The following is a 13,966-nucleotide window of genomic DNA, read 5'->3' on the forward strand; positions in this document are numbered from 1 at the left end:
TCATTTACCTCAGGTATTTTGTATCAGTGATGGAAAGCTGATTAATATACATACCTCCTTCATGCTGTTCCTTTCTCCAGGCTTGTACAGATGACAAGGCTTCAGGGATAGTGGAGAAACATGATGGAAGGGTCTGGCCATCAAACTGAATCAATTACCCTATACACTTATGGGAGAAATAAACAACTTCAAGGTATCTCTAATCTATTTTTTTTGTAAAGAAAATTTATTAATACACTAGTATGGCAGTATGTAAAAAAGTGGATGTGTAAACGATGATTCTGCAATCTGTATAGGGGGTAAAAATGGGAGTTCATAATCCGCTTGAATCAAATGTATGAAATATGATATGTCAAGAGCTTTGTAATGTTTTGAACAACTAATAATAAAAAAATTAAAAATTTTAAAAAAGAAAAGTTATGGTAAAAAAAGAAGAAAATTTATTAAAAATATAATTCAAAGGCCAGGTATAGTGGGGCACACCTGTCCCAGTGGCTCAGGAGGTGAAGACAGGAGGATGGCAAGTTTGTGGCCAGCCTGGGCAACTTAGTGAGACACTGTCTCAAAATAAAAAAATAAATAAATAGGGCTGGGGTTTTAGCTCAGTGGTCGAGAGCTTGCCTATCTTATGTGAGGCACTGGGTTTGATTCTCAGCACCACATAAAAATGAATAAGTAAAATAATGATATTGTGTCCATCAACAACTGAAAATGAATGAATGAATGAATGAATGAATAAATAAATAAATAAATAAATAAATAAATAAGGCTGGGGATGTAGCTCAGTGGTAAAGTGCCCTAGGGTTCAATCCCCAGCACACATACCCCCACTACCAAAAATATATATACACATGCATATATATAATTCAAATAAAGCATTCATTTATAGATAAATTAGTAAATGTGTAGAAAATTAGCCAGTTGAATTCGGTAGCATCTGAATCTTTTTATGAGATTTTTGTTCTTGTAAACTGAGTCAAAAGATTTATTTGAGCTAGGTGGTTTGAGTATTTGAAGGAAAAAATAATAAATGCCAAGACAACTAGAAAATCTGTCAAAACATGTTGAATTTCAATTCAGAGCTCTTCTCTAGATGGGTGAAAGAGTGTCAATAGGCACAAATAAGAATAATAAAAAAAAAAGAAACCTCAATGGAAGTATCACAATTACTACTGACACTTAACCGATAACCTAATAAAACAGAGAGATGTCCTGGCACAGATTTATACTTAGAGGTCTTTTTGAGTCATTCCAAAATTGCACAGGTCAAAAATTTTATTCCTGAAAGCAGAAAGATTTACATTGATTATATTTTTAAAACAACATAAGCTATTCATAAATTTGCTCCACCAGATTAGGCAACAGGAGAATTAAGTGGTTTCATTCTCTACATCCCTGGCCCAACACTGGGGATGGGACTCAGTGACAGAGCGTTTGCTTAGCATAAACAAAGCCCTGGGTTTTGATTCCCAGCATTACCAAAAACACCAAAACAAAACCAAAAACATGGCTGGTCCCTAGCACAGTTTCTAAGACATAGTAGGCATCCAGATATCTGTGGAACTGTATTTTGTTATAAATAAAATTGCTATTATATATAGAAAGCCAAATGACACATTTTGGACACTAGGAAAGAGGAATGAAAGGATATACAAAATCATGTGTAGCTAAAACATTGTCCCAAGACAATTAGGTATGCATTTTCTGACTTTTGCCCAGGTTACTGGTTCATTGAATACTAAGCATTTCATTTGTGTTTCAAGCCAACAAGAGGGTGGGAATTTTAACTCTTGCTTTCATGTCACTGGTGTTCAATCATTAACATGCTTGACAGTACACTGAGAGAAAAGAGACAATTAATAAACACCTCTGACACACATTTCTTAAATCTCAAATGAAATGAGCAATGTAGGTCCAAACAACAAAATAATAATTTCCCCCAAGAGTTCTGCCTCCAAAGAATTTTTCCAAAAAGCAAACTTCTTCACACTCTCAACTTTTCCTGAATTCCCAAGTAAACTGGCATGATTACATATTGAAGAAACACAAATATTAAAAAGGAAATAAAAATACTCAAGGTTTCCTTTGATTTTAGTGAGTAGACTTCTACCTCATTTCCTTTAAAATAGTGCCCCTGAATTGCAAATTACTTCATGGTCTTTTTTTAAGTGAGATCTCTTCTCAGACTGACAGAGCCAGCTGCGGAATTGTACTGTCTATGGAAATGATATCACCAGCACTCTGTCCTTGAATAAGACCACAATCATTACATTTGGCTCCTTTTCACATAGCAGGAACTGAATACTCGCTTGTTTACAGCAACAGTATTCAGATAGTTATCGCTCTTGCAATTTATCGGTTGGCCATGTCAAATCCAACGAAAGTTTAGCAAAAAATACCTGAATCTCTTTTCAAAGTAAGTCATTTTAATTTCAATACATTTATTACTACTGCTTAAAGTATTAGCTTGTTGTCTAATATTTAAAGAGCATATTATTTATCATCAATGTTGATACTGAGAGTGGAAAATTATAAAAGTATATTTATTTGTTTATATTCATTATATATTCTTATAGTTCTTAAGACTTTTCTGTTCCAATATTATACTTAATAATAGTTAGTATTAACATAAGATTGTAGTCTAATGATTAAATTGAAGTATTAAAAAAACCTAAAATTTAATATAAGTACTTTCTATATTTGGTATAAAAGGTAGTCTTATACCCCTACAGTCCTATTCCTAGAGGCTAATGGAAACCATTGGTGGCATCCTTTCATATCTTTATTCATATGCAAACTTTTCTTTACATGGGCTTTTATATTTAAGGGGAAGAAAATTATGTTGCCCAAATCAAATCACTGTGATAGAATCAAAGGATAATATAAAAATAAAATACTTGAGATCCATGTTAATTATAAAGAATGCTGTATAAATCCACGCCATATGTAATTATTTGCCATATGTATATATTTTTATTAAACTGAGGTCCTCACCCGGCAAAATTAGTAAAGTAGTCAAATAAATTTAATTTCATTCTCATTTACCAAGCAAAATACAAGCAAGTGCCTGGAGCAGTGGTTGCAAGTCTGTAACGCTAGAGATTGGGGCAGCTAAGGTAGGAGAATAACAAGTTAGAGAAATTTAGCACGCTCAGGAACTTAGGGAGACCCTGCCCCAAAAATAAATAAATAAATAAACAAACAAACAAATAAATAAATAAATCAACCCCCCCCCCCACAAGAACAATGAAAAACTTTTTAAGAAAATAATTTTAAAATCTGAGAAAAGAGTTTGCATCTTCATTAAACAAACAAAGGCAAGCCTGGCACAGTGTTGCATGCCTGTGATCCCAGCAAATTGGGAGGCTGAGGAGGATTGCAAAATCAAGGCCAGCCTCAGCAATTTAGCAATAACTTCTCCCAAAATAAAACATAAAAAAAAGGACTGAGGAATGTAGCTCGGTGGTAAGGTGGCCCTGGGTTCAATCCCCAGTCCTCCCAAAATAAAAGATAAAGGCAAAATGTTAACATCATTTATATATAAAATACCATAAACATTTCTAAATTTGTCATTTCTTTGTTTCTAATGAATAAATTTTTGTTTTTGTCATTTATTTCCCCTTCAAAAGTCGATTAAAGACATTAATAAATTAAAAATAGATGAGAGATTTTAATTAATTTTTACTTACATAATTTCTTGTGGTATTGGGGATCAAACCTACAGCCTCATGCATGACAGGTAAACGCTCTGCCACTGAGCCTTATCCTTAGCTCCCCACACCTTTTTGAGACAAGGTCTCACCAAGTTGTCAAGACTGACCTTGAACTTGGATTCTCCTGCCTCAGCCTCCTGAGTTGCTGGGATTACAGGCACATGCACCAAACCGGCCTAAATTTACTTCATTTAAAAAAATACATATTTTAGTTTTACATGGATACAATGTCTTCATTTAGTTTATCTATTTTTATGTAGTGCTAAGGATCGAACCCAGTGCCTCACATGTGCAAGGCAAGCACTCTGACACTGAGCCACAACCCCAGCCCCCTAGATTTACTTTTTTTTTTTTTTTAAAGAGAGAGTGAGAGAGGGGAGAGAGAGAGAGAGAGAATTTTTTTAATATTTATTTTTTAGTTCTTGGCTGACACAACATCTTTGTTGGTATATGGTGCTGAGGATCGAACCTGGGCCGCACGCATGCCAGGCGAGCGCGCTACCGCTTGAGCCACATCCCCAGCCCCTAGATTTACTTTTAATTGAACTGCTGAGTTCAAAGTTAACAGCCAGTTTAAACTAAGATAGGGAATCCTTATAACTCAATTACTTTTAGTTTCAGACTGCCATTAGTCAAATTATTTCCCTTAAAACAGAAAATGCACACAAACCAATACATGATCAATTGAAGATTTAAAATCAATTGAAGATTTAATTTTGAATTAAAATTAGTTTAGATCCCTCCCAGGACTTTGAGACTAAAGATGCTACATGTAAAATCTATTTGAAGTTATGGTGCTACTGTGGGGAAGGTAACAAATGGGAGACAGACTCAGTTCCTAATCAAGAACCATGTAATTTCAAAAATATTTAAGAGTAAAGAAACCTCTAAAGCACCATATAAATATCTTTTTATCTATATATCTATCTATCATTAATAAGACAGTTCTAGTTGTATTATGCTCACATCACTTCATAATAATTATGTTCTAAGTAACTACAAAAATGGCAAAATCCTGAGTGCTCATATTGTTTAATTTATTCATCGACACCACCAATGCATGTGGTACTGGTTGTGTGGATCTGAAGTTGAATGGAACAGAATCACTGTCCTCCAGAGGCTCACAGTCTAAAGCAACCTGAAAACAACCAACAAATAGAATACAACAGAATATAATAGTATGCAACAGAGAAGGATATGCTGAATGGTCTTCCATTTCAAGAGGTCTCCCATCATAACTGTCAAAGCCTGTATCAAAGATTGATATGTGGGATTGCCATGGGAGAGGAGGAGGAAAAGGCCCTGATGAAGGGAATAAACTGGATCATGGTATGGGACTCAGAAAGAAAGAACACATGTTTAGGACACATTTAATTATATTGCAATTTAATAATCGTATTCAGAGTTTTTTGTTTTTTTTTTTTTTTTAGAAATTCTTTAACAAGACAATGGGCAAAATGTGTTAGCTATAGAAAGAAAAGTCCAAAGTTGCTTGCTGAGAGTATTGTGGGCATAATATTCATGTTTCTTTTTCATATTATACTAATTGAATTGCTGTATTAGATTTATCATTGACTTAATTTCCAGGCTTATGATTTTTCTTGGTACTACATCTCATTTACAGTTAGCTTTTTAAAAAAAAAAATCAGGTTAAGTAAAAGAATTTTCTAGTTCTCTGGTCTGACTCTCATCAAATTTAAAATAGCAGTACTCTATATGGCATAAAGGCAGCTAAAATTTCTTTCAGAAGGAGGAGTACAATTTAGGAAATTCCTAGGAGTAGTCACTCCATCGTAGGCCCAATCTGACACATCAATTGCTTGCCGTTTCTGACGAACTTAAATGTTATTGCTAACCATTCTTCCTTGCCACTAAATTTGCCTTGTGTTATTACTTCAAACATAAAACTACCAACAAAAGGAGACTCTAAGGTAAAACCTTAGTCTCATAATTGTAAACTGAGTCACAACTATGTGCTTGGATTATAGAACCAGTTTTAATTTTTTCATCAGATTAACCTAATAGTATCATTATAACATTTGTACAACTGATACAGAAAGTAGGCAGAAATATTGGTTATTACTCTGCCAAATTGATAAATTAAAAAGGCCCCATGTGCTTTTTTTTTGTATTAGCAATACTTAATTTTCACTAAATTCATCACATGACTATGAGTTCATTTTATTCTTTTAGAGGCTTAGTTTGTAGCTCAGTGGTTGAGCACTTGTCTAGCATATGCAAGGCGCTGGGTTCAATTTCCAGCACTGCAAATATGTTGTTTTCACTGATTCATAAAATTGTACATATTTATGGGATGCCACATAATGCTTTTATACATGTATATACTGTATAATGTTCAAATCAATATATCTATCGTCTCATTTATCATTTCTTTGTGGTAAGTACATTCAAAATCCTTTCTTCTAGCTTTTTTGAAATATACATTATTATCTATAGTCACCTACGGGGCAATAGAACACCAGAACTTCTCTCTCCTATCTAATCATAGCTTAGTACCCCACTTTCCCCAACTTTCCCCACTACTCCTTCCCCCATCCTTTCATAACCACTATTCTTTTAGATTCTACATGGGAGTAAGATCATACAGGATTTATCTTTCTGTGTCTGACTTATTTCATCTACCATGACCTTCAGTTCCATTCATGTTGTCACAAATTCTAGGGTTTTATCTCTTTTATGGTAGGACACTATTCCATTCTGTATATGTTCAATATTTTATTTACCCATACATTAGTTGATAAGACTATTTCTTGGCTATTGTAAACAGTGCTGCAATATACAGGGGAGTACAGACGTCTCTTTGTCGTACTGATTTCATTTCTTTTGGACATATACCCATTAGTGTGATTGCTGGGTCATGTAAGTTCTATTTTTAATTTTTTGAGCAACCTCCACACTTTTTTCCATAATGGTTGTACTAAAGTACATTCCCACCAACAGTGTGCAAGGCTTTCCTTTTCTTCTCATCCTTACTAGTACTTACCTTTTATCTTTTTTTTTTTAATAATAGCCACTTTAATTGAAGGTTATAGCTCGTTATGGTTTTTCATATGCATTTTGGCCATTTCTTTTTAAATTTTTGAAAAATTTTGTTACATGACAACAGAATGCATTACAATTCATATTACACATATAGAGCACAATTTTTCATATCTCTGGTTGTACACAAAGTAGAGTCACAGCCTTCGTGTCTTGTCATACATGTACTTAGGGTAATCATGACCATTGCATTCCAACGTCTTTCCTACCCCTATGTTCCCTCCCTTCCCCTCCCCCTCCCCTTTTCTCTATCTAGAGTTCATTTAATCCTCCCACCACCACCCCTGTAACGTATTATGAATCAGCATCTATGTCTTCTTAAAAAGTTATCTATGCCTATTGCCTATTTTTAAATTTCTTTAAAAATATTGTTTGGAGTTCTTTTATATATTCTGGATATCAATCCCTTGTCAGATAAGTACATTGCAAATATTTTCTCCCATTCTGTGGGTAGGTTGTCTCTGTACTCTGTTAATTGTTTCCTTTGTTGTGAAGAAACTTTTGGAGAATGAACTAATCCTATAAATCTTTCTCCTTTTGCTACTTGAGCCTTGGGGTCTTATAAAATAATAATAAAAAAAAATCCTTGCCCATTCCAATGGCCTGAAGTTTCCCACAAGGTTTTCTTCTAGTAGTAACTAGAAGGTAACTAGTGAAAGACAGGGTTTTAGTTCCATTCTTCTGAATTCAATTTTCCCAGCACCATTTATTGAAGATTGTCCTTTTCCCAATGCATGCTCTTAGCACATTTGTTGAAAATCAGTTGGCTGTGGATGCATGGGTTTATGTTCAGGGTCTCTATTCCGTTCCTCTGGTTTGTGTCTGCTTTAAGGTCAGCGCCAAGCTGTTTTGACTGCTACAGGTTTATAGCATATTTTTTGAAGTCAGGTAGTATAAAATCTCTTGCTTAATTCATTTTTGATCAAGACTGCTTTGGTCAATGATATAATGTGATTAATTTCGACTTAAATTAATAACATTAAATGGCTTATTATAGTGTTTCAATATAAACAACGACTGTTCATTAAAAAGAAAACTTCACAAACACTGGTCAAATTTTGCTACTAAATTCATTTGATGATAGAAAGAATTACCAATTGCCCCTTGAGCTGACAACTCCCCTTTATCACCATCACTGCAAAAACATGTTGCCTATCTGAAAGTGGTATTTTGCCAAGTGGCACTTTTGGATGAGACTGAGCTAATTAAAAATGCACTTCATAATTAACAACATAATTTCACACCATCCTGACTCTTAAGCCTACTCTTTTTGTGCTATTGTTTTAATCCTGTCATCACTTTTCCAGGTAGCAAGCTCAACACTGCTTTGTGCCGCCTTTCTTTCTTGCTCCTTATATCTAATCCCACAACTCCTAATTGGCCCAGAACAGTCCTCGAGTAATCTTTTATTACCCATTTTTTAAAACTGGATTTTTACATTAAAACTTTTAATGACAAGTTTTAATTGACAAATTACCACTGAATGTACTCAGCCCTCAGTATTTTGTTGGGGATTGGTTTCAAGTCCTCCTGTGGCTACAGCATGATGTTTTGCATAAAATCTGTGTTCACCCTCCCAAATACTTGAAGTCTTCTCTAGATTCTTACAGTTTATGACATAGAAGTTTGTATGTGTTTAGTATCTACAATTTTTTTCTGAGTATTTTTGATTCTTGGTTTCATGAAATCAGAACCTGCAGGTATCGGGGACTGACTGCATTTATGGGGCACGATTTGATGTTTTGATATGCTGGGGTAATTTTTAATAGTGCCCTCTTTGACTCTGAAACGTGTCCTCTTTTAATCCACTTTAAAAGTTGCCACATAAATTTCCATTGAGAGGCTAGTCTTAAAACTGTTTCTATTCAGACTCCCCAATGCTTCTCTTGCTATTACTTACTTACTCTAGCTTTTGAGGCCTTTTGAATCTTGCTATACTATTGTTTCCCTTCATCCATTTAATCTGAAACATTTGTTTTAAATTTCAGGTATACATTTTAAAATTTAACTTTAATATTGTAGGGGGGAAAAGCAATTAAAAATTAGATAACATTAACAATTCAAGTACTATACTGTTTTTCCCCCCAGTACTGAGGATTGAACCCAGAGTGCACCACCACTAAGTTACAACTCCAACCGAACCCCATCCACCCTTTTTATTTAGGCAGGGTCTTGCTATGTTGCTGAGACTGGCTCTGGTCTTGAACTTGAGATTATTCTGACTCAACTTCCGGAGTTGCTAGGATTACAGGCATGCACCATCATGCCTGGCTCAAGCACTACTTTTAACAAACCATATCAGGTTATTTGAAGAGTGGTATAGTTTGGATGTGAGATGTTCCCCAAAAACTTATGTGTGAAACAATGTAAGCAATGCAAGAGGTGAAATGATTGGATTATGGAAATGATTGGATTATGGGAGCCTTAACCCAATCAGCGAATCCCCTGATGGGATTAATTGAGGGGTAACTGAAGGTGGGGAGGATGGCATGCTTTGGGGGTATATATTTGGTGAGATGAGCTTAGCCTCCGTTTTCTGATCACGTTGTGAGCTGCTTCCCTTTGCCACACTCTTCCACTGTGTTGTTCTGCCTCACCTCAAGCCCCGAGGAGGAGCCGGCTGTCTAGGGGCTGAGACCTCTGAAGCTGTGAGCCCCCAAATAAACTTTTCCTCCTCTACAACTGTTCTAGTCAGGGCTTTTAGTCACAGCAGCAAAAAAGCTGACTAAAATGATGAGTATTTGAAAGGTCATTACCATGTACAAGTCTTACTTACAACAGTTAAACCATTTAAAAGGTCATTACCATGAGCACTTGATGTCAACATTATACAACCAAAAGAACCTACCCACCCCCACACAAAAAAAAAACTAAAACAAAACACATAAAATCAGATGCAGAGGTTGATGTATTTTCCTTATACCCAATTACAAATTTTTATGTTCATCAAAATGTCATTGTTTTCACAAAGTAAAATGTCAAATTACAGAAAATGCAGTCAACTAAAAGGCAATTTTACCTATTGTCTTTTACATATAGGGGTTCCACAAACTATGACTTATGAAAAAGTGATTCTGTTGCTGAGGTTTTGAATGATGAGGTTTCACAGCACTGAAAACTGTATATAAAGTCATGCATTCACTGGTAGCAAACCTATGACCTATGATCAATGGGACTCTTCCTCTGTCATCCAGTTTGGTTTATTATACCACCCTGCTTGTACCTGTTGCTGGAAATAACACCTTTTTTTCTGTCACTGCATTTTAATTGTACCTTTAAAAAATAATCACCATTGCGGAGACTACCTGTGCTCAAGAAGCCTTCAAAAGCAGCAAAATGTCAAGTGATAAGCCAAACAGCTAATCTCTTTTTAACTGCAATAATTGATGAGAATTCTCAAAATCAATCAACTTGCACTGGAATTTGCAAATGGTATTGTACTACTGAATTAATTTTTACTAATCATACTGATCTCTGAACTGAGAGCTGCATCTCATTAACTTTTGAATTAGAAACTGTTTTTGTATTCCTTCCCACCTCCATTAACACAATTCTTTAAAGGAAACAAATGATCCAACACTGCTTCCTAATTTCAGTGTGATGTACTCAATATGGAATATTTGGGTTATATAAAAGCATATTTAAAAAATTTTAAATAAATCAACCATAATGCTGGTGCCTAAATAAACACTAATGTTATAATACATTTTCTTCCTATGCTTTTTTTCACATGTAACTGAGATGTCCCAGGTACAAAAGTTTGCACCACTTTACTTTCATTTAACATGTTACAATCCTCATTTTCCCATGCTATTAAAATCTCCTACATATTTAAGACAGCATGTTTCATATAATTTACCTATTCCCTTAATATGCTGGACATCGATGGACACCAAATGAATTTTGCAAATGAATTAACATGTTCCTTTTTGCCTTTGAACTATATTCAATGTATGGCTTAAGTAGGGTCTTGAAAAAAACAGAAAAGCCTTAAACACTTTAAGAAAATGCAGGACATTAAAAAAAACAAAGGACATATATTCTGAAGGGTTGAAAATTAAATTATGTCCTCTTTATTGATTCTCTCACATTAACTGCCAAGAGTTCATTGGAGGAAAAAAAAGGACCAAACAGAAAATCACTGTCATCTACTAAAAGTACAGACAAGAACCACCTGCAACTGAAACCAATGAGGGGAGAGAGGAGGGGGATGGGAGGGGATCCAAAGCTGGTGCTGATTTTAGGTTTCCTTTCTTTTCATGCCTATGTGACTAAAGACAGGAAGAGAGCCACAGGGGGTGACTGCTTTTGTTGGAAAGTTCAATCTCTCCCTACACTCCCAGACTGTTAACAACTGGGTGAAGGGAAGTGTTATCTAACCATTTCCTTTTCTTTGATATCAGTTACCTGTCCTTTGCCTTGTCTAACAACTATTGGTTGTATTATTTTCTTTTTCATTACAAAAATTTTTAACAAGAAGCACAACCATAAAGATAGGCTGATACTTCCAACTAATAATTATCTTATTCACCTGAGATCAATTTAAAGGTTTTTTTTTTTTTTTTTTTTTTTTTTTTACAAAGCCAAGGCAGAAAATGCAAGGGATGTAGAAAGTTTATATAAGTAATAAAAATCACACACACACACACACACACACACACACACACACACACAAACTATGATGATGTTCCAAACTCTATAATAGTCCAAGAAAAGTAAAAGTGAGGTATTATTTTTTACCCAAAGATTGCCTAACATTTAAAAGAATGAAACACATACTGCTTAAAAAAAAAAAGTGTGCCCCTCCAACTTTAAAGCTTATTCATTGAACACAATTTTCTTAAAAGAAATGTTGAAATGAGAATTTTAGTCACAGTCGAGGTTAAAGTACAGTTTAGACTATTAATGTAAACTGCTAGAAAACCACCTACATTAGAAAAGCAAAAGCATTGGCATTGGGGTGGACACTTGTAGATTGACATCTGAGTGGGAAAGCACCATAGGTGCGTAAGACTGGTCACCTCTGTTAGAGACTGAAAGGTGCTGAAAATTATTATATTTTCCCAGCATCAAAAAAAGGTCAGCTGGGAGATTTTTTCTTAGGTTTTCCCTTCTGTCTTCCCAAAAATGAGTTCATTTTTAGCATACACTGGTTATACAGGAAGTGGGTTAACAAGTATATGCTTTGCACAACAGATTAAAAGCTAAAAATAACAGAATGCCAGTCCTTTAAAATAAAAGGGAAGTAGAAGGGAGTTAGTTCAGTCCTTCCCTGTGAGGACTATTGAACATGCAGCATGACCTGAAAGTGCCCAGATACAGTGATGCCTTCTGGGAACGGTGATAACAGGTTAACTTTTGTATGTGTGTGTGGTGCTGGGGATTGAACCAAGCAGGGCCTTGTGCATGCTAAGCAAATATTCTACCACTGATCTACATGCTCAGCTCACCAAATCTTAATTTAATATAAAGTGTCTTAACATACAGATGGCCACATTTATCAGTGAAGAACTGACCAGGATGTGAAGAATGTTTTGGGAAGATACTTGGGTAATAAGCCACCAAAGCCTTTTAAATGTTTGACTTGTGAGAATTCATTCTATGAAAGGGGAATTCACAGGTTAATTACAGTTGTTTTCAATGGTAAGAAGGAATGACTTAATGTACATCAATAGAAGATTGGTTAAATAGACATATCCAAACAGCAAACATTAAGATAATATTTTATGTTAAAAGAAAAACAAAAACGTTATTTCAGGGGCTGGGGTTGTGGCGCAGTGGTAGAGTGCTCGCCTTGCATGTGTGAGACCCTGGGTTCGATCCTCAGCACCACATAAAAATAAATAAGTGAAATAAAGGCACGGAGTCCAACTACAACTAAAAAATAAATATTAAAAAAATCCATTTCATAGATGTCCATAGTATGGTGTGAGAAATTTAGCTTTTTAAGGGGGAAAAAAAAATATATATATATATATATCTACTGAGTGCTGGCTCTCTTAGGATGCACGTTTTCATTTTCTTTTGACTAATTTTGTTTCTTTTCTAGTTTTCAAAGAATTTTTTTTTTCAAAAGATAATTATAAAAATAAAGAAGCAAACTAGAAAGAAATCTAAAAAAAAATATGACAAAGGGTAAATTATGGGTCACCCAAAATTTCCTGTTAATTGCAGGAGGTGAAACGATTAGGTCATGAGGGCTAATCAGTCTATCCTAGTTTGAATGGACTAGGTACCTGGGTGCTAACTGTAGGCAGAGGGGCTATTGCTGCAAGGAGTGGGTCAGTGGGGAGCATGCCCTGGAAGGATATATCTTCCCTGTAGAGGGTCCCCTTTACATCTTTGCTTCCCAGCAACCATGAGGTGAACAGTTTTCCTCCTTGCCTCATCTCAGGTCCTCAGGAATGGAGTCAGCAGAACATGGACTGAACATCTGCAAAAGTGAGCTCAAAATAAAATTTTCCTTCTCTAAGTTGTTCTTGTTAGTTATTTTAGATGCAGCAACCAAAAGCTAACAAAAAGGGCTAGTATATTTAACATTTAACTTATTCATAGCCCCTCCCCCCAACAGTTCTAATAATAAATGAAGTAAAATTCTATCATACCACTTAATCCAATAGTTTCACTTCTGAGATTCTAGTTAAAAGAAATAATGCTTTAAAAAATTATTTAGAATTAAGTGGAAGATGGCCGTCACAGTGTTCCTTGTAATTATACAGTTGAGTAGTACTGGAGGACTTAAATATATTAGAACTGTTTAAAAAAGATTTTCAAATAAACATCCTTCTGATACAAAATGGTGTGCCAGAATGTAAACCATGTAGGTAGGGATGTGAATAACTGTCACCTAAGCATCCCAACTCATGGAATCCCAAAAGGATGGTACCAATCATTAAAAAGGAATATCAGGTTATTTTAATATTGTGAAAATATAATTCATTTTAGGGAACAAGTTATTTAGTAGCAAAAAAGGGGGTATTCTAGATATGAAAATTGAAGAAAAGGGGATGAAAGATCAATAAGATGACACTGCTATTTTTTCCAAAAGAGCTATTGTACCATTTACTATTTCAATAGCCACAGATGTTTACAATAAACACTAGTAGGTTACTGACATCCCTAAACATAGACCCATGCAGATTTAAAATAAATGCAATTTGTATATATTTATCTAACCTTGCATGGTGGTTTTA

The 13,966-nt window shown here is 34.9% G+C and overlaps 1 long non-coding RNA gene across 10 annotated transcripts in view; it reads left to right on the forward strand.

The window, feature by feature from the left end:
- Window positions 1-2,283: 2,283 nt before the first annotated feature.
- LOC308630847 overlaps window positions 2,284-13,966 on the forward strand; it is a 499,668-nt gene continuing 487,985 nt past the window's right edge. For all 10 annotated transcript variants that reach the window (XR_014018045.1, XR_014018046.1, XR_014018047.1 and 7 more), the window contains exons 1-2: window positions 2,284-2,416; window positions 13,168-13,214. This is a non-coding gene — a long non-coding RNA (uncharacterized lncRNA). The remainder of the gene's footprint in view (window positions 2,417-13,167; window positions 13,215-13,966) is intronic.

The sequence above is a fragment of the Spermophilus citellus genome, assembly GCF_964194105.1.
Source record: "Spermophilus citellus genome assembly, chromosome: 11".
In the NCBI taxonomy this organism is placed as follows: domain Eukaryota; kingdom Metazoa; phylum Chordata; class Mammalia; order Rodentia; family Sciuridae; genus Spermophilus; species Spermophilus citellus.